Source organism: Corvus hawaiiensis, chromosome 3 (genome assembly GCF_020740725.1).
Source record: "Corvus hawaiiensis isolate bCorHaw1 chromosome 3, bCorHaw1.pri.cur, whole genome shotgun sequence".
NCBI classification, from domain to species: Eukaryota; Metazoa; Chordata; class Aves; order Passeriformes; family Corvidae; genus Corvus; species Corvus hawaiiensis.
Genome location: NC_063215.1, coordinates 21,725,538 through 21,747,651, shown reverse-complemented (window position 1 = coordinate 21,747,651; position 22,114 = coordinate 21,725,538). Strand labels below are relative to the sequence as shown.

Here is a 22,114-nt window from a genome sequence, read left to right as displayed (position 1 = left end):
AAATAATAAGATACATGATTTTTAATACTCCTTAAAAAGTAAGATAAAATTGTTCTCAGGCACTTAATCAATGAGAAAAGGGAGCTGTTTTCTGTGTCCTACAGATCCTGCAGTGATTTAGTTGTTAGAACTATTTCACTGACATAAAGTGGAGAGGATAATATCTATCTTTCATATTTCTTAGCTTAATTGTCTTACTGCAACTGGATGTGACACACAGTGTAAGAAAGTCTAATTATGAGAGAAAACTGAACTCAGCAGCCTCAGGCAAGACAGTTTCTTAGAACTGGCTTTATAATCTCAGAAGAGATGCCATTAAATTAATTTGGATTTTTTACCTTTTTCTTTCTTCTCTGAGACAGCACTACAGAACATGTTTTTTGAAGCCCATCTGTATTCTTAGCAAAAATTTACAGCTTTATAAATCTTGAACAGATTTTAAGTAAATTCAAGCAGCATTTCAACCAAATTTATTGCATAGTGTCAAGAATTTTCTAACATTGAGAAGTTTCTGAATGTGATTGAAGGTGTCCCTATCAAACCCACCCTAAGTTTCTTCAGTATGTTCAGCTCTGTCCTAAGACAAACAAACAGAATAGGTTCTAACCCATTAAAACAGCAAAAGTGAAGTATTGTTTGTTCCTATCCCTAGAGGTCCCAAAGACATGAACTGTCTGTCCTCACATTTCTCTTCATGTTGAAGTTCTACTGCTTCTCTTCCCTGTGAGGTCTTGGCCTCCTCATCTTCTCCTTACACATTATATATATAAAATATACTTCTTTTCTCATCAAAGAGATGCTGGACCTTGACAAGCCATCATCTCTACTTTTCCAGCCTTTGCTCTGTGGGCAGCCATCCTGAGAGAGCAGCAGGATGTTACGGCAATGTGAGTGGCAGGTGAGTTAAAGCAATGGAGCAATGGCTTCTGATGGCCAGTGCTGTGCTTTGCCAGAAATTTACTCCAAGTTCTGAGTTAGCTCTCTTCTGTCCCTAGATTCAACTACAGGATATACATGTGCCCTAATTCTCTTCATCATAAGGTTTCCTAATTTTTAACAATGTCTTCAGTATTGCATATGTACCTTTGGGCAGAAGAGACTCCATTATCAATATTATTTTATTGTTAGAGGAGACTCACACCACTCTTCTGCCCAAGGCCCAGCTGAATGAGTTTGAGTTCCCAGTTAAACCTCGGATTCTAACCTACAAGTATCAGCTGCCAGCAATGAAAGCACCACTGCCACTCATTATATACAGAGGTCAAGTATATAAATGGATCTTTGCATCTGGATTGATGCATATTTGACATCTGATGTGCCATCTCCTCAGAAAAGAGAAAAAACAATCAGGCACTGCAAAACAGAGAGTCCTCAACCCTTCTGATTACATGCCAAGAAATTCACTTCATTTAACTAATTATTTTATTACAGTTTTCCTTAGACACAAGATCTGAAAAATTAATATCAAAAACTTGAAAATGTGGACAGGTTGTGCAAACATTCTGCCAAAATTTATCCCTGACCCACAAACTAGATGCTTAAAAAAAAAAAAAAAGAAAAAAAGTGGAGAATAATATGCTTCATCTCTGCTTTAAATTTTCTCACTAATAAACTTATACCACGTTGGCCAAAGGTAAAACTGTACGATAAATAACATAACATCCTTCAAAAAGCTGGTATCACATCAATTGCCATTAGTATCATTAATATATATTATATCAAACCCTAACTGTGAGGGCAGTTTTCACAACGATACCTGGTAATTTGGTACATAGTACTTAAAGTAGGTGCTGGAATTAAAAGTAACTTTAAAAAATAAAACTGAAATTTTGCATTACATTCACCAATGCCCATATTGAAAGAGTTCTCAGAGTCTCAAGTGAAAAAGAAATAATTTTCAGTACAAAGACATAGCAAAAGTTGGCCTTTCTATATTTTTGCTGCACGTTAAAGTTCTCTTTTGCAATAAAATGTACAAAGACAACAATTAGAGATGCAGAACAGTCAAAGAAAGAAGTTCAGAAGCATTGGCCCATTCCCAGCTCTACCACTGCTCTGCCGAGTAACTTCAGGGTATTTCCTTAATAACCATGTCTGCATGTAGCCTATGAAAAATTAGCTATTTAGTATATGCTGTTTGTTTAGTCTCCTTCTATAACCAACAGAGAAAAACACATTTCCAGGGGGTGATTTATGCCACCTGAAGACAGGTATGAAAACCAACTAATGCTAGTGCACAACTCTGGAAAACCTGTGGAACAAATACTTATAGCATATTTAGAAGTAGATGGAGGACAAAAAGAAAGTTGTTAGATATAGACCATTTTTCCTTTTAGTTCAAGGTTTTTTAAACGACTTTCTATATTTGGCTCTACACTGAGTGTGTTTATTCTGGCCTAGTTGAGCAGAACGTAGGGTAACTACAGACAGGTACCTGGAGCAGCAGGCTCCCACATTTCTGCCATGGCAGAAAAATACTGCTCTTTGGCAGCTGTGGCTTGTAGGACATGTAGGAATATTTATGTCACAAATTCTACTAAATTATCTCAATCCTTGGAGAATGGACAAGGTATTAAGAGATTACAAAGGGAAAACAGAGTTTAAACCTTTAAAGGGAAAAGGTAGGGAATGGAGGCTGACTAGTCATGAAGCTCTAGAAATTAGAAATTCTGGTGAAAGGAAAAATTTTAAAACAAGTAACAGAATATAAGCACTTGGAAGAACACAAGCAAAGGAGTGGCAGGCGACATTTTGTCTGTCTAGAGTTGTATGACTTCTTTTTGTGTTAGAATAGAAAGTCTTATATATGAGGACAAGCCTTAGGTGTCTGTTAATTGAATTTCTTACTTCTTCTGAGACTGGCCCACATGACAAAGTCAGCGATGTCACAGACAATGGGAAGTACACATTCTAGATGAAATGACTTTAAATTGAACTGATGGAAAGTCAAAAACTTGTATCCTAACCAGTCATTCACAGTTGAAATTGCAGAATCATCAAGACTAGAAGAGAGCTTCAAGATCATCCAGTTCAACTGTCAATGCAGCACCACCATAATCACTCCTAGACCATATCCCTAAGTGCCCCATCCAGGCACCTCTTGAACCTTCCTGAGTCAGTGACTCCACCACCTCCCTGGGCAACTTATTCAAATGTCTGACCACTCTTTCAGTGAAATTTTTTTCTAATTTGTAATCTGAACCTCCTCTGGTGCAAGTTAAGGCCATTTTCTTATGTTATGTTAAATGGGGTGTCCCCACTTAATACTGATGAATAAGTAATGGCAATTTGAGGGTTTTTTTGATCAGATGGGACTGACTGGCTGACTGACTGGGTATGTCATTGGGACAGCATGAGGGCAGGCTTACAATTATCTTGTAAAACTAAACAAATGTCTTAAAGAAGAAACAAACAAAATGGGATTGGATTTAGTAAGGACAAGGTACTAAACTCAGCAGGGAAAAATTACTTGGGAGACACCAGCTGGAGGACAAATTGTCATGTGTCTGTTCTACATAAAAAAGTAACCATTGTTACAGTTTAGCACACTTTAAGTAGACAATACCATGCTATTTGGGGAAAGAAATAAGGATCATAGTGGGACATATAAGCAAGGGCAGAAGCTGGAAGGCATGGAAAGTTGTTCTCTTTTCACATGCAGTACAGGTTAGGGCCTCAGCTGTCTGCAGATTTGACAGGATAGGGTGTGCAGAGAGACCGATCAGAACTCTGGAATACATAACCTGTGAGAAAAGACTGAGAGTATTTGCTTTTAAGTCTAACAGATACAAGACCAACAGGGTACAATACTGGTCTTAAAATGTGGGACAGGTTGTTGCCAAAGGGAAGGAATAATCTATTCCTTCTTTCATACACAAAAAAATTAAGGAGCTTATTCTGAAACAGGAAAGACTTGGATCAAACATTAGGTGAAATTTCTAACAGCAAGGATAGTGAGGCAGAGGAGCAGAACTGATGGTGATATTATGGCCTTTCCATTATTGGAAGCATTGAAAAACCAGTTAGATCAAACATCTGTTCAGCATCACCAATCCTGCAAGGGCAGGAGATAGACTGGCTGCTCTGTGCAGTTCTTTCCTTGCCCTATTTTTCTGAAAGCTTATGTTCTGTTTATTACAGGGATCTACTGGTAATAATTGTGAATTAATATTAGATCAGTCCTTGTCAGCCAGTGAACAGTAGATCTATACACTTTCTGCTCTGTCAACATCAGAGGAATCTTAATGCAATACAAATAGATTAAAAAGCAAATTAATTTCAAAAGGTTTCTTAAAGCTCACATGAAGGAATAATTCATGATACTTAATAGAATACATATTCACTCAGTTCCTGTGCCATTTCAGGTTAGACCAAACTGAAAGAAATGAGTGGCAAAAGAAAATTGAATATTACAACTAAGAGCAATAAAAAATTGTGTCAAGAACGATGACAAATAATAAAACCTAAATTAAGAACTTACATAGTTATAAAAAAACCCCATAAAATCTTCTTGTACAGAGTGCTGTGTGATGCCTTCTTGAAACTCCCCATTAAAGTCAAAGCAATTGAGACTGAAAGCAGTGCTGGACAGAAACCTTACTACCATCACAAAAGCAATGGACATAAAAAAGGCTCTACATACGTTCTGTTTTGCATTTCCTTTCACACATTTATACCTTCCTATAGAATAGAAATTCAATCTATCCCTTACTTATAGACAGGCTGTAGAAATAAAGCCCTGATTTGCTCTTTCATTGGTATTGTGATAAGCATCTACTAACACAATAATTTTGTTTCTAAACACATCACTGTTGTTATTTTTAATTTGGAAAGTTTCATTCTCCTCAAGTAACTGACTTATTAGAAATCTTCAGCTAGAAGCCTTCACAAGGGTCAACAGAAAAACTACTTATTAAGTAGTCCTTTGTTTGGTGTACCAGAAACAAAGGAAGTGCAAAGATCAGGAGGACAAATGCTGTAACAAGAACTTAGATACAATACGAGTTTTTTTCTTGTCTGCATGGGAGTTGTGCCTGGGTACTATTCCTTGGACCCTTAATCTGAAATATTTAAAAAAACCCAAACAAAAGTGGAAAGAATGGTAGCAGAACTGATGGGAGAGGGGAGGATTTTAAGAAATCAGGAGTCATATTTCCCCTTTTCCCCAGAATTCTGGCACAGTTGAGGGTGAGAATATCCCCTAGCATTGCATTCAGGGATGCAAACCCACAGAAAATACTAGCTTAACACTTAATTACTTTTTATTTTCTTAAAATTCATATAAGTAGTAAAAAAGTAAGGAGAATGAAGGACATACTCCTGAGGACTATTTTCTAATGCAACAATGCATTAGAAATGCAACAATCTTACTTCCCTTCTTGCCTCAGTTAATACCACTGAGCTACAAATTCAAACATTGCTCATAAAGTTTACTTGTCCAGTTAGCCATATTTCACCAGTGTCTTACTGCTACTATGAAAGCATATGAAACTTGTGATGATAATTCTGGCTGGAAAGGACTTTGAAACTGCCTCTAGCAGAAATAGAAATGTGAATAGCTCATACAAAACCTGTGCTCAAGTGTGTAAAAAGCACACAAATTATTTTTTTTTTGTAGCTAAACCAGAACATTAGTAGGACACAGTAATTGTGAGGTTGTGAGGCTTTAGCTTTATTTTGAAACCTAGCATAGGGCTGGCAGGAGCAGTGAGTAAATTAGATTTATCATTCTTAACTATAAGGGATGAAACATTGGGTGTACAGCAATTTGTGGGAGTGCCAATCATGACAGAAATTTTCAAAGTTAAAAAAAAAATCAGTTGGGTAGAGATCATTGTGGTAATCAGTTTAACTTTGGCTTTCAGATCACAGATTAAGAACTGCAGGAGAAAGAGACTGGAGTGAATGGCACTACTATGACAAGAATAAGCATTCATGTACTGTAATTCAAATTAGTCCTCAGAGAAAACCAAACACTGAATCGCTCTCTAATTTACACTGCTCTGAAAGTAAGCACCTTCATGTCAACAGGGAGGAAAAATCCTTCTGTCTTCAGTGACCCAGGCTGCTCTCTCTTGCCTATATATGGCACTCGGAAACTTTGAAAAGCTAAATTTGAATCAGAAGTTGGCAATATTATAATGTACTCATAATAAGACAACCTAGGATTGTCCTAGAAATGTCAGTGTAGGGATTACAGAAAAAGCAGCATAGTATGATTTCAAATTCCAGCATCTGGTTCCCAAATCATCTTCTGAACTTTCCTGAAGAAATAATCTGTTCAGCAGTGGCAGACAACATGTATTTTATTTATTTATTTTATTTGTGCTACATCTTTCAACAGTCAGTCCAGAAAGCCCTTGTTTGCCTTCTCCTAGTGGCTGCACCTTCTACTGGGTGAAGCATGTGGAGGAAGGGCAGGGCTGATCCTCCCCAGAGGAGTGCAGGAATGTGTTCCATGAGAGAGAGGTCTCCAGCATAGGGCCAGAGGCTGAGGGACAGGTAGGGTGAGGGCTGCAAACAGAGCCAATGGCACATGTCAGCATGCCTGTTTCCTACTGCTAAAGAAGGCATTGAATGCAACTTGCAGAAGTCAACTGAGAGCTTCCTGGGCGGGGACCAAGACGGGAAGAAAGGATCCTTACCACATGCAAGGACATGGAGACCAGGAGGAAATCAGTGGACAAACACCATTTGTTTTAGCCCAGTCATTTTGACATTTTTCTATTTTCAAGTGTTGTCTGCTCAAAGCAAGCTAGCTTTAGGACATGAAGGCCCTTCACAGCACTTCTGAGGTGCTATTAAAGGTGCAGCACAGGTCATGAGGTAGACAGCAAGACTCAGAACTTCCCCCATTTCCGTCAGATTTTGGCATAACTTTCTTACGAAAAATTGCTTGAAGAATGACAAGACTATGCATACCTAGGTTAAACAACTGTTTTGTACCAGTAATTTTCTCTACAAGAGAGTATATAGCAAAATAAATTTGGTCTACAAAATATTGCTGTAGTCCATGTCCCTCTATTTAAAACGCTGTTCTTATTCTTAAACTACATTTTGTTTCAGGTTTTGTGATTTGTATATATTCTTGGGTTTACAAATTTTTTTCTACTATAACTATGCTCCCTCAGTGCAAAGATTTTATGTTATCAGTTATGTGGTGTATTCTTTATGGAAGTTCTGGGATTGTCTACTCACCCTAGACATACAGATTCAAGAATTATATATTTACAGCTTGATTACCACACTCAGAAAATAAGATTCCTTCATAGGTGGTTTACAAAATAAAGTGTGGTAACAACTCTAGCAATATAAGCTTGCAAATACTGTGTTTAGAGGCCAGGTTTGCAGACAACGCACATTGTCAGAGACTTTGGAACTCTTATGGTATCCTGGTCCTAAGCATTTATACGTAAATAGTTCACATATAAGAGTACTTCAAACTCTCAAACACTTGTGGAAAGGAGATGATACTTCAGAAGTTTTGAGACAAGAATTTCAAATGCATTGAAAAACACTTTTCCATGTCACACAAACTTCTCACATAACAAGAACTTCAATTTCCTCACACACACAATAACTGCAGAATTAAGAAAGACCAGCCTGAGGACCAAACACTTGAATCCTCTAGCATCAGGAAGGGGATGTAAAGGAAAAGCAGAAGCAAAGTCTGTATTTCCTTCTACTGCAACCAAAGCAGGTATGATGAAAAATGTGGGGCAACCAAAAGAAAGAAGAGCCTTTCCCATCAAAAATGTCAGTGTCAGTGGAGTTCAAAGAACCCATAGAAATGGAGACTAAGCCAGATAAAGATTTCTAATATATAGAAGGCCCAGTACTGAATGAGCAATAAGACAGAAGAGAACTAGCCATATTTCTTCCAGAATAAATCACCCTACGGCAGGAAGGTTCATCTGATGACATGAAGTATCTCACAGCCAGTTTCAGGGTTTACTGCCAATATTAATTTTAATTAATCACTTAAGTAACTTTACACTTTTTTCCCCCTGGCTAAAACCAGAATCTGAACAGCTGGGTATATTTGAAGAGCAAAGAAAAATGACTAAGTTAAAACATATTTATTGTAATTTAACTTGATTTTATTTCTAGTACCCTTTATCAATAATCACACTAAAAATATCAATATTTGTTAATGGAATTCATATTTTTAGCCTACTAGTAAAAGCAAAAATACCATTTTATGAATATTTAGCCTCTTCTTGGTACCAGGAATTACAAAAGGGTTCTACCAGTTTGTGGTGGAACTGTAGAAATTTGGAAATAATTCTAAGCAAATTGAGGTGTGAAATGAAAACTGAGAAATGCAAAGAAATGTAAGCAGATATTTAAATCCCTCATACATTTGAGAAGCTTATTTAGCATAGTAATAAAGGGAAAAAAAAAGAAATAAAATAGAAAATTGAGGAAATTATAGGAATAACTGATGATACTACTAGGCATGATACAAGCTCTCTAGGAAGGAAAAGAGCATGGAATAGAGCTTTTTCTAGCTTCAGCGGGGGGAGAGTTTACTCTTCTCCACCAGGTATTTTATTCAGTGCAGTAGGATACAAATTTAAATAACTGTTGCTGTGATCAAGCAGAAAAACTCAAAGGTCCAGAAGCAACACTCCACAGATTCACCAAAAACTATCATTATGACTCTTACAGAGCAAAAATGGAATCTGTTTTTTTGTCTCCTGCTGATGTTTGTGTGTCATGAACTTGCACTGTGAACTGGCTCTGTCCTTCCAAAAAATATTTGCAAGAGAGCACGGAAAGCCAGTGTAGCAGCTGTACCTGACACTGATGGAGAGGGCATGGACATACAGGCAATAAAAGCAGTAACATATTTTCATTTTTGTTACCTACTGCAGAAACTTAGAGGACTGCAACAGGTCCTGAGGAATGTATCAGAAATCTAAACATGTCCTGCCACCTTGCCACAAAATGGGAAAGTGCACAGTACCTATCAAAAAACATGGTAAATTAAATAATCCATTAGCTTCAGCCTGATCCATCACTTGCAAAGATCTTGCAAGCGAACACTCAAATGTTGAATAACAAAGTAAAGAACAAGAGCAAGGTCTTTTGATGTGCACAATATTTTTCCTAACAAATTTTAATAAAGCCTCTGACATTTTAAATTACTACAGGTGATTTCAGTTTAAATCAAGAGTCTTCCAAGTAAATGCATATAAAGCACTAATCTGTCAGAATGAGGTTAAAGAGGATAAAAATCCTACAACTGCAATTTTAAATTACTAATTAGAACTATTGCAGCTGTTCTTTTTGCTAACCATTAAACTATAAAGATATGAAGACAATGAAAGGAGAATGACCTTCTATATGTCAAAGAATATTGCTGCAGGCATTTGCAGCTAATGGGCCTGTGCTTGCTCGTGCAGAAAGAGTAAATAGGTTTATTAGCTTACTCAGCTGGAAAATGCTTAACAGCTACTGGTCATCTGATAACAAATTTAATTCATAGTTCATTTAGCTACAAAAGGAACTGATTTTTTTTATGCTGCTATTCAAATGTCCTGAAACATAATCAGTACCCAGAGGGGGTAAGACAGACTCATGAACCCTAGAACAAAATGTTTTCTACTCATTCTGCCCTAGTTTGCATCCTGCACCACTGCATGTGAGGTTCTTAACATTTCAGCATTGATTTCTTAGAAAAAGATTAGTTCATGTAGCTAGAGATAACAAATGGAAAAACTGAAAGCTTCTTTAAATCTCTATCAGCCTTGTTGCCATTACACAGATTCCCTAGTTACAAGATGTGCTTAAAAATTTTTTTTTAAAGAAGTGTACTTTGTAAAAATTTTAATGCAACAGTTTTGATCTCAAAAAATACTTTGGGTTTGATTTGGATCAGATTCTTCTGTTATGCATAAACTACTGTCCTTATGTTAACTGTCTTGTATTAGATGTGAAATCAAGAAAGGGTCAACCTACAAACATTTGCCTGCAGCTGCCTCAGAAAGCCCTTCCCAGTCACTGATCTTCTGGAAGTTTTTCCCACTCACTAAGGAAAGAACTACAGCTAACACTTGCAAGAAGGAAAACGAACATGCAGGTCCAGGTCACAAAATTAGTTCTACAAGTTCACCTGTCTTGTTTTGCTACCTATAGAAACTTAGTCAAAGATTAAAGCGAGTGTAGAAGCTCTGGATAACACAAGACCAAATATAACCACACTATCCAGCTGCAACAAAATGTCTATATAAGGGAGACAACTAAAATGTATAAATAAATAGGATGATAGCAGAGTCCAGTACATATTTTTCATGTCAAGAAGGAAGGGACAGAAAAAAAGAAAGAAGATTCTACCATTAATGAAGCCACAATGTATTATTTTTTTTTCCCCAGATTTTTTTCAGACATCCATTTTTAAACCAGGTTTCATTTCCTCCCATGGTATTGCAAACATTGATTTTATTCCAGTGATAATTTTATCTATTATGATTTATTTCTTATATAGTCTTCTTACTGTCAATAAAAATTGATAGAAAAGGTAGAAAAAAATAGAAATATTTTTGCTAAATTTCTGGAATAAAACAATTAACTCTGTGGCCTGAATTATTGTTAGTATTTGTAGTTGTCTAGTATTCTGTAAGCTGAACAATCATTCTTGTACCTGTGAAACCCATCAGAAAATTTCCTGTTCTTAAAACACAGAAATGAAAAACAAGTTTGTTGAATGAAACTGCTGTTGCTAATAACAAGAATTTTTAGAATATATTTATGTCTTATTTATCATAAGTTTAATACAATTGAAGAAAAGTCCTTAAATTTCTTTGCAAAACTGTGTGGAAAATGTCACACTGATAAATTAAGCTAAGCTGTTTGATTAAAATCCATGTTCAGCACTACATCTTCAGATATCTACAGTGTTCAGACATGGTGTAGCAGAAAAGACTATTCATTTGGCATTTGTTCAACACAGCTTGATCTTCAAACCGTGAAAAAGAGCTGTGGTGTTTTCTGGTTTAGCTCAGAATAAATCTAACATCAGTCTGACAGTGTGAGCACTTTAGGCAGGTTATGTGGGTGTGAACCCAATTACCACAGCCATATTTCCCTTGGTTAAGTCAGGTAACCCACATATCATGGTCACTTAGGATGCTCTTTCCTCTTCACTCAAAAACTAGCATGATGCTATTCTCTGACAGTGTTCTCTTTACACATTAAATGGATGTATGCATGGGTGTTTTCTTCATAAACTGTTGCAGTAGTAACTCTTCAGAAGAAATTAAATGTTCAGACTACAGAAGTGTCTTTTATATGCTTTTAGAGATGTCTTGTGGCTCAGGGAGGTTTTGTGTGCAGACTTCCAGATTTAAACGCCCACAGGAAAAACACAGTTTATATGTGAATCACACACTACAGGAGAAAAAGCTCATCAGATTTCTAAAAAAGATTGTATTTTTGTAGAAGAAGAGATGCATTAGTCTTAAAATATCAGCAGAGGACAGTAATAAATATATCCTATTTGCACACATTGCTCCAGCTACACACAGCCTGCAGTCAGTCTATGCTCCAGCATTTGTTATTCCTATTAACTGTCTGTAACTATGTAACTATATATATGGAAAGCTACAATAGCTTCCCACCTGGGAGATCCAAAGATTAGAGGGAAGAGCAGATTCCAAGCGGTAGATAAACCTTTGATTTATTGAATTAGGATTGCTGTTCTTATTGAAAAAGCAACTTTCTGCTTTATGAGAAATTAAAGCTTTTTGTAAGCAGCGTTGCGCAGGTGTAATGTAAGGAAAAGTCACTCTTACAAACAGCATTACTCTTTGTAAGACATCAGAGGGAAATCATTAGAGAAATCAAGAAGAATTAGCAATGAGTTAGAAGTTTCCATTAGCTAGTGGAAACATCATCTCTTACAACCTCTGCTAAGGTAATGAAAATTCAATGTAAAATGGGTACCAGCTCATGGAGGAGACATGAATGATACAGGAATTCAAGCAAGTGGAGAGGTGAGAAAAGAAAAGGAGAAACTTAACATAATGAAAAGGGGAAAAAGAGAAGAAAAAGCAAGCCAAAGAAAGAAGAAAGGTCATGACAAATTCTGTTTATTTTCTCTTGGGAAAAACATCAGCAAGACTGTAAAAAGAGAGAGGTGGAAGCTTTGAGAAGTAATACAACAGAATAAAGGTTACCGGAACTATGGGTACGGCATTCATTTACGCTGAAAATGTAGAGCTACTGCATTCACATGCATTTGATCATAGAAATTATAAGGTAATAAAATCTTTTTCTTGCTCTTTTATCCTACCTAGAAATGTGTTTGTGTAAGATACTCTTTTCTGGTTTCTCACCTTTTGGTTTATATATCCTGGAAAATATTTTCTGGGTTTTTCTTTTTATTTTTCCCCCTACCCCCATCATCCTGAAGGCCTGAAGAAGCAGAAAATCAAACTGATGTGGGAGTTTCACATCTTATAAACAAGCTGAGCATACAGTGGTCCTTTTTAACTCTCCAATATGTTCTCTAAATAAACTTGCAGAAAGATGAATCAGGCAAACAAAACAGCTGAGTAACTATTCTAGGAGAGCTACTACTGGTAACAATTTGGATTTCTGGAATTTTTAATAGATAAAAGACAAAACCTAAACATATTCTAGGTAGCTTGCTTGTTTTAGTTCACTCTCTTCCCTGGTACTATAGTATTAATATTTTAGTCTGATATGAATATGTATTTGTGGGAATTTAATCTTTCTGTGAGGCTAAACATTGAGGAGCAATAATAACTATTAATTAAATATTTTGCAATATTTTATTAATTGAGGACTGTATTATTGCCAAAAACAAAATCCTGCCTCCTAAAAAAAAATAGATGGAAAACAAAACCCTAGGTATTTTAGCTTTGGCACTGTATTTATTTACCAATACAATGAACTACATGATTCTAAAAATTTCAGCTCTTGTGAAAAAAACTAGAGTAGAAAACAAAACTAAGATATTTTAGCTTTGGCACAGTGTATTTATTAACCAATGGGCTGTATTGTTCTTAGAGGTTTTCTTAAGAATTTCATCACATCGTAACTTTTTTAATTGTGGTAAAATATTTTCCTGTCCCCATCAAAGTCTCTGAAGTCCAATGTGTTTTATATCAAGCCACTGGTGAGTTATAAGCCATTGTTCAACAAAATGGTCCATGAAATGGGTAGACAACAAAATCTTAGTCATTTATATCTAGTGAGCTTATTTGCAGCTGATGAGAACCATTTTTCTTTGTTAGAGAAGAAAGTAAGTCTCCTAATCATAGTCAGTCAAACTAAATATCTTAAATAATATCTCACACAGCTTTCAAAACACAAAAAAACCAAACTAAAACCCAAGAGGTAGTGTTCTTCTGAGGATTAGGAAATTATGAAAATAAAACCATGCAATAATACTGTAAAGAAGGAAACTTCCAGAATATAACAGCCAGTCACAATTGGCTAGACAAATGAACACTGAAAGGTATAAAACAGCATACTGTTTTTTATCAAGAATTAATATTTTGCTTGACTAATTTCACAAGTCCTGTCCTGCCAATATATGCCACCAGTTTTTGTTGAACTGAAAAAAAATTTAAGTTAAAACACCCAATATTTATGAATGTTTTATCTGTCAAAGTAGAAAGTACAGAGAGTCAGTAATATCTCACATAACAGACCTTTCAAAAGATGGACACTGAAAACATACTAACGACAAAGGTATCATTTAAAACCCTGGATATGGCTAATCCAGTAAATACTGTATCAGAGGAAAGGAAGGCAGAGCTGTGTCTAATGTTACTTTGCCATATCCTCCAAAAATAACTCCCTTTCACCTAAAAAGAACTTCTTAGTTGAACAACACTTGGAGTAAGAATATAAAAAATGTGAGAACATTGTGGTTTTTTAAGTCTATATGGTATCTTATACATCGTATCTAGAAAATAGAGTTCTCTCAATGTAATATAAAGATTAAAAATACAGTCAATATAGTACATTGTTATTATAATGACTACAGTAACATGGCCGCATTTTTAAGTAAACAATAAAGCCTGATATACTTCTGCCTGTAACTATTGATTCTAGCTATCCAAGGATTACTGATGTCTATTACCAATTTTAAATGTAGAAAATCAGAATGTTTTTATGTTATAATCAAAGACAATGCCCTGTTCATGGTCCAATAACCTTTCTTAAGATTGATGACAGTCTGGTTATATATAAGTAACACAAGGAATTTAGGCAAAAGCATCCATTGATGTTTGGAGGCTGATTTTGGTACTTTCTCTTCATCAACAATTAATGTTAGCTCTGGTATATATTTTCTTGTTTGTGTCAGAGAAAGAGAAAAATACAAAAATGTATTTTTACAATAGAACTATACCTACTGTGGGTCGCTTCCTGATTGAGCAATCATGTTAGCATGCTACTTGTGGAGACTATTTATAAATGGCCTTCCTAGCACTCCAAATCATGATATCTGCATCACAATTATTAAATCATACCCGAGTGACACCTACATCCTCAGTGAAAAGCTATGGAGATGTTAGTAACTGCAGTTTAGGATTAGGACAATACCTGAGCCAGAGCAATTTTTTTAAAGCTTTGCGAAGGTCCTATCAATGGATAGAAGCATAGAAGGATATTATTTCACTCTGCAAGTAACACAACTAATTTACTTGGTTTTGTCAAATGCTAAGTTTGCAACTGGGCCTTTGTGGATTATTCACAATGTTTGTCTTTAGGTATTCACACTCCCTAAACTGGTCAACAGAAAGAAAGGGCACCTAAATTAAACCCCTATTCCTAGCTTTGGGAACACCATGTCTATTTCTTGATGGTATCCAAGCCAGTTAAACAAGCTGTCCAATTTAGGCACTTAGAAGCTTAATGTCATGAGAATACTTCTGTATGTTTTCAGGCTAGAGGTGTTGTAAATTCAATGTGTACAACATAGCAGCATTTGTTATAGTATATCAGCACTATTCTTTGGTGCTTATCTATATAGTCAAATAGCTTTCAATGTTTCTGGCTTTTCTGAAAACACTCTTAAGGAAAATGTAAGCAGAAAATGAAAAGTAAATTTAATGAGCAGATTTCTCCCTCATCCTTTAAAACAGAAACGGGTCAAGACAATAAATCTATCTATAACAAAGAGCAAACAAGAGGCTGTCATTCCACTTTCTATCAAAACATACTGTTTCAGGGTAATTTTTTTGTTACACAAGCAAATGCAGTTTTCTGGACCATCTAGCTGAGGCTGAGATATATGGAAGAAAAAAAAACCACAGCTAAAAAACTGAAGAGGACTTAGGAAGACTTTCAAGGATCTAAGTTTTAAAAGTCTTCCTTCGTAAGTTTTTAATCCTAATTTACATAGAGAAAATTTCAAGAACTAGCAAAAATTTCTACTAACAAGTAAAAACTTGTACTGAAATCTCTTTTCTAAAAGGACGGGTGTCTGAAAAATAAAGAATGTCATGTTGAAAAGTGGTACTACACATCTCTTTAAAAGTACCTCACTATAAGCCACAGTTGAGCTATAAATGTTCCTCCAAAAGTCCACATGCATAATTTTTGTATTCCAAATGTGGTCTTCTTATATTTTTATAATAATTAAAAGCTATCACAAAAATACCTAAATTAAAAAAAAAATCTGAACTACAGTTATGAGATATGACAGGGACAAATGACCTTGCTAAGTGATCTTCGTAACATTTACCTTCAAAGTGTTATGAACATAGGTTTTTTGCTTTCAGTAAGCATGTTTCACCAGTACTGCACAGAAAAACACAAGTGATTAACCTGATCACACATAAACAAATTCTGTTATATTGCCCCTTTTTAAAGCAATACTGTATAATTCCTCTGAGATACTATATCAGGCATCAATAGCCATTTATCACTCTGAGAAACATCTGTTATGGCAAGTAAAGGAATGACCCTCTGCATTCATATTTGAGTCCCCCCAGGCCTTGTCCAGGTCACTGGTGCAGAACAGACTCTTGTTCCATGTTTTTTATGTAGGCCTCTTTTCCAAGACTTGAGGGCCTTAGACAAAGCTGTGAGGATTTAGAGATCTGCTCCAGAGTGATACCAGGTTAAAGATGTGAAGAGAAAGCTTTCTACCCTGATATGGGCCTCAGATTATTATCCAATATTGATTTTTCAGGTGGGCAGCAATGAAGTTGCAATAAGAAGTCTGAGGGCATTTGAGAGACCTTAGGGCCTTGGGATGACTTGTTAAGGGATCAGGAGCACAAGCAATGTCTCCTCTATCCTTCCAGTTGCAGGGAATGATAAAGGAAGAAACAGGAAGAGTCAGCAGATCAATACCTGGCTCTGAGCCTGCTATTGCCAGCAGATTTTAGTGGTTTTTGATCATGTGTTTACACAACAATGAGCCTAATGTCAACAGAGAGGGTATACCTGTCTCAAAGAAGGAGAAGGATTTTTGCACAGGAATTGTCAGGGCTCACTGAAAGAGCTTTAAAGTAGATTAGAAGGGGCAAAGGAATAAAACCAGAATCGCTAGAGAAAAGTCTGGGGACAGCATGCTGGTGTTTGAGGGACAGTGAGCTAGCAAAGTCATTTAGTCTGCCACTTCAGGGGAGGTGGGAGCTGGAGATCCATGCAGGAGCAAAGACACAAGGCTTGTTAACATGTTAGTAACCATGGAAGTGCCTGAGAATGGTCGTGTAGGAATTAGAGCTTCTGTCCCCATAAAAGGTGTCAGGATCAACAGCCCAGGTGAGGTGCATCTACACCAATGCACCTTGGGATTGACCCAAAGGTACTGAGGGAGCTGGTGGAAGAGCTTGTGGAGGAGTTCACTGAGGTATTTCCCATCATTTACCAGCAGTCCTAGTTACCTGGGGAGGAGAGATCTGAAAGTTAGCAAATATGACACTCATCAAAAAGAAAGGCAGGTTTATGAAAGGCAGGTGTTGCTTGACCAACCTGATACTCTTTTATGACAGAGGGACCCACTTATTTGATGAGGGAAAGGCTGTGGATGTTGCCTACCTGGGCTTCAGTAAAGCCTTTGGCACCATTTCCCACAGCATTCTCTGGGAGAAACTGGCTGCTTATGGCTTGGACAGTGCACTGTTCAATGAGTAAAAACTGGCTGAATGGCTGGGCCCAGAGAATGGTGATGAATGGAGTCATATCCAGCTGGCAGCCAGTCATGAGTGGTGTTTCCTGGGACTTAGCACTGAGAACAGTTCTGTTTGGTATCTTGATCAACAGTCTGGATGAGGGGATCGAATGCACCCTCCCAAAGTCCACAGATATATCAAGCTGGGTGAGAGAGACTGCTGGAAGGTAGAAAGACCCTACTGAAGGATCTGGAATAGCTGAATTGATGGGCTGAGGCAAACTGCGTGAGGTTCTACAAGACCAAGTGCTAGATAGTGCACTTGGGTCACAACAACCCCCTTCAGTGCTACAGGCTGGGGACAGAGTGACTGGAATGCAGCCCAGTGGATAAGGACCCGGGGGTGCTGGGTTGACAGCAGCTGAACATGAGACAGCATGTGTCCAGGTGGCCAAGAAGGCCATGGACACCCTGGCCTGTAGCAGCAAGCATGGCCAACAGGACGGACAATGATCACCTCCCTGTACTCAGCACTGGTGAGGCCACACCTCGAGTGCTGTGTCCAGTTTTGGGCCCCTCACTACAAAGAAGACATTGAGGTTCTGGAGGGTGTCCAGAAAAGGGCAAGAGAGCTGGTGAAGGGTCTGGAGTACAAGTCTGATGAGGTGCAGCTGAGGAGCTGGGGCTGGAGAAAAGGAGGCTGAGGGTGAACTCATGTCTCTACAAGTACCCTAAAGGAGATTGAAGAGAGGTAGGGATCAGTCTCATCTCCCAAGTAACAAGTGAGATGGTGAGAGGAGACGGTGTCATCTTGTGCCAGGAGAGGTTTAAATTGCATATTAGGAAAACTTTCCTCATGGAAAGGTGTTGATGTGGCATTTAGAGATATGGTTTAGTGGTGGACTTGGCAATGCTGGATTAATGGTTGACCTTGATGACCTTAAAGTTCTTTTCCAACCTAAATGATTCTATGATTCTATACCAGTGAACCTCTCTTTTGCAAAAACACAGTGATTTTTTGTCTTCCTGATGCATTAAATTCCATGGTGTCTAAAACTCTGCTTTGGCTATAGTGGTAAATGGCACATAGAAGGATGCTTCCAAGGATTCTTTTTAACTAAATGGCTGCTTTCAAGGTATTTTTTTTATAGGTAACACAGGTTCTTAGACCACTTTCTGCAGGAACAGGAAAAGTTTTACTCTAAGTGATGACATTACAGTCAAAAATGAAGAACATTATGTAGATAGTAATATACCAAGCAACCAGAGTTTTATGGTGAAAAAAAGTAAAATAAAAGTACAATGATTTAATTGCTGACCATCTGAAAAACAAGTATTAGTTGCCACTAGAGCCATTTTAACAATTTTTCTGTCATGTCATGTTAATATTATATTTTGCTTGCACCTTTCCTTCTGAACAGTTGGTTAATGGAAACGAATACAGCTTGCTAAGTTTCCTCAAAAGCAACAAGGTTAGTAACGAGGTCAAAAGAGGAGGAAACAGCCTTAGGCAGTGTTCACCATGAATGAAAAGGAAGATAAGGAAGATTTGCTCTTTTCCCTGCCCAAGTATATAAAGGGTTCCTTGGGTTACAGTCATGCATGTGAGAAGCCAGTAATTAGGACTTAATGGAATTCATACACTGTAGAAGTAAAAAGATCTTTTGTATACATTAAAATTAGGGAGAAAAGTAGAATGCTGCCTGTGATTTTTTGATTAATCTATATTATAGGAAGCCTGCTCCCATTCTACTAATTTGAATTTTTGTACTTATTTATTTATATAGCACATGTAGTAGCCAAAATATCAACAACTGAATGCATTGTTTCTCTTTCTTCTATTTCCTTTTCTCAAAGGTCTAGGGGTAAATTTAAACATACAAAATTCTAAAAGCTATTTGTCTGCAAAGAAGACAAGTGAACAAATTTTCTTTTCACTAAAAACATTTCTTAAATTATATTAAAGATTTTTTGTCAACTTTTCTGATTTGTGTCAGTTACAGCATTTGCATCTTCAGCTGGCGGTTCATTAAATGAAGAAATCACATAGTCCGTCACATCAAGTGTTTGACTTAAGAACAAAAAATGGCAGGCTGTCATCACATCTCTCTATTATTATTTTAATGCAAAATTATCAGCTGTACTGACAAACAAAATTCATTGCCGATTAACATGAAGAAGGCACAGCTTGTGAACAGTTTAATATGAGGAACATTTGGAGATCATTCTTGCTGCCTTTTAAATTAATGGGGATTTTGCCATTGAGTTCAGTGGAAACAAGACCAGATTCTATGCAGTGCACTGATAGTTATACTAATATAATTTGAACTTTCAGTGATAGCAAAGAAAATAGCTCAGTCAAATTGTTTAGTGTAACAGAAATGTGATGTTCCTTCTCTTGGGCTCCTAGAACTTCTGCTAGGAGTAGAAATATGTTTTTAACTACCTATATAACTATGGCTATATTAAAAAAGGGAATTTATATATTATATTCCAGAGCATTCAAAGTATTTTTTTCAGAATGGTATCACCTGAGGTGTAACACAAGGGTGTAACATTAAATTATACACTATATACTGGATTGTACTTATCAGCATCTGAAATTTTAGCTTTCAATATTGTCTAAGTCTACGGAAACCTAAACTTTCCTAGAGAAAGGATATGTCTGCCTTGAGATAGAAAACACGTTTTCTGTTCCAGAATTCAGTGCTATTTCTTTACAAGGTCTGTCTTAGTTTCTCTTAAGGATTAAAATTAGAGATAAAAATTGGCTCACTGGAATTCCAAGGTACAGACCTTGTAAAAACCATGGTATGTGCAATATGCATAGGAATTCCTAATGGTCACAACGATGTGGAAGTTGATTACAGCATTGTACACAAACTGTTACAATGGTCACTCACTCATATATGTCTGTTTGGCCACTTCTTTTCTGCCTCCAAAATTCAGGTCTTTCACTATCATCAAAATATCATCCAAATGTTACCATTGCTAACCTCTCTCTCTCTCTTTTGTTCATCCACTTATACCTTTATTCTCTTCCTCTTCATTCCTGCTTCACACTCAGTTGTTCCTGTGAATCTGTAAGACACCACAGTTACTTGATATGTTTTAGGTCCTACATATGGGTCAGTATAGTAGCCAACTGTTGATAATAATCACCAGGGAATACTACATGTTTCTAGGAGAAATGCGTTTCTCCACAACAGACAAAATATCAAGATATCAAGGTAGTCATAAGCCATCTCATAAGGTTGCTGAGATAAGAGGAGTGAGCAGAAAATTCCATCAAGTTTTGTTTCCTCTTTTTGAGTCCCGCATAGATGACAGCACAGATAGCAAACCAGTTTATTCACTAATCTGCTCACAACTTCAAAGATAAAAGCTAGTATGAATAAGGAGAACAACAGGGAAATGCAAAACTGATATTCAAAGCAGAACTTCATTCACTTTTTGCAATAAAATGTATATGTAGACAAATGAAAACACTTTTACGAAATAACACCTTAGTTAAACAAACCACAGTAGTTGGTAGCTCAAGCAAGAAGAAAGTTAGATTACTTGGACTAAAAGACTGCTGTGTCCTCAAGAGTTTTTAAACCTGTACTATTTTCAAGTAAATTAATTCAAGATAAAAGTACGCTTTTCAAGTTGGATAGTATGAAAGCGGTTTGCATTTGAGTCATGGGTTAAATTAGGGGAAGAAGGTACATTTCTGGATGCTGATTTAGCTGGTGCCTGCCAGTTTTCTATTTTTGTATTTAGCATGTTGAATTTCACTCCTTTTCTTTTTCAATTTAATAAAATAATCATATTTTTCTTTCATAAATATCACTGAAAGTATAGCATTGCCTGGACCCACTAATTAATTTCCTCTTTTAAAAAGGTCAATTGATTATTTTCTGGCTTGTGGTTATTCCCTAAGATATTCTAAAGCTTGGGACAATTCCAAGCACAAATACAGGTTGGGTGGAGGCTGCATTGACAGCAACCCTGAGGAGAAAGTCTTGGGGGTGTTGGTTGACCAGAAACTTGACATGAGCCAGAAGGGTGTGCTGGCAGCCCAGAAAGCCAGTCGTGTCCTGGGCTGCACCCAAAGCAGTGTGGCCAGCAGCGTGAGAGCACTGATTTTCACCTCTATTTTACTCTCATGATACGCCACCTGGAGTGCTGTGTCCAGCTCCAGGGACCCCCCAGAAGAAGAACATGGACCTCCTAGAGTGAGTCTGGAGAAGGGCCAGGAAGATGCTCAGAGCGATGGAGCGCTTCTCCTGTGAAAGGCTGAGACAGCTGGGATTGTTCATCATGGACAAGAGAAGGCTTCAGAGAGACCTTAGAGAACCTTCCAGTATCTGAAGGGGGCCTTCAAAAAGGATGGAGAGGGACTTTTCACAAGCGCATGTAGTGATACGACAAGGAGAAACAGCTTAAAAAGTCAGAGGATAGATTTAGATACATATTAGGAATTAATTCTTTGCTGTAAGGGTGGTGAGTGCCCAGAAAATTGTGGATGCTCCATCCCTGGAAGTGTTAAAGGCCAGGCTGGATGGGAACCCAAGCAACAGGTCTAGTAGAAGGTGTCCTGCCCATGGCATAAACCTTGCTATGATTCTATGAAAGAGATTTACCTTTTTATTGCTACATCAAAAATAATGAGTTAGTATGCATTTTAAAAATAAAAGTAACTATTTAAATACTTGGATTTTTATTCCTTAGATAGTTCATGACATGATAATTCCGACAAAAAGAATGACATTCAATTAGAAGGAAACAAAAACTGTATAGTTTAGAGGTACATCTTAAATAATGTTAATTTCCAGCTGCAAAGACATGGTCAGTATTACTGTGCTAGGAATGAGAAGTCATAAGGCACTCATCTTTCATGAAAGAACAGTCAAATTAATGTGAGTGGAGCAGATGTCTCAGTAGATCAATAATATCCCCTTGACAGCCACTAACATATGCCAAAACATAACATCTGAAAGACAATGAGGAAGAAAAAGACAATAAGCA

The 22,114-nt window shown here is 37.0% G+C and overlaps 1 protein-coding gene across 16 annotated transcripts in view; it reads right to left on the bottom strand.

Annotated features, from left to right (window-relative positions):
• The window catches only part of DLGAP2 (DLG associated protein 2), a 466,127-nt gene that overhangs the window by 169,807 nt on the left and 274,206 nt on the right, over positions 1 to 22,114 (bottom strand). For 3 of the 16 annotated variants that reach the window (XM_048296320.1, XM_048296322.1, XM_048296321.1), the window contains exon 3: positions 20,131 to 20,182. The exons of the other annotated variants lie outside the window; for them this stretch is intronic. The gene's annotated coding sequence lies outside the window, so the exon portion shown is untranslated. The remainder of the gene's footprint in view (positions 1 to 20,130; positions 20,183 to 22,114) is intronic. 16 annotated transcript variants of the gene reach the window in all.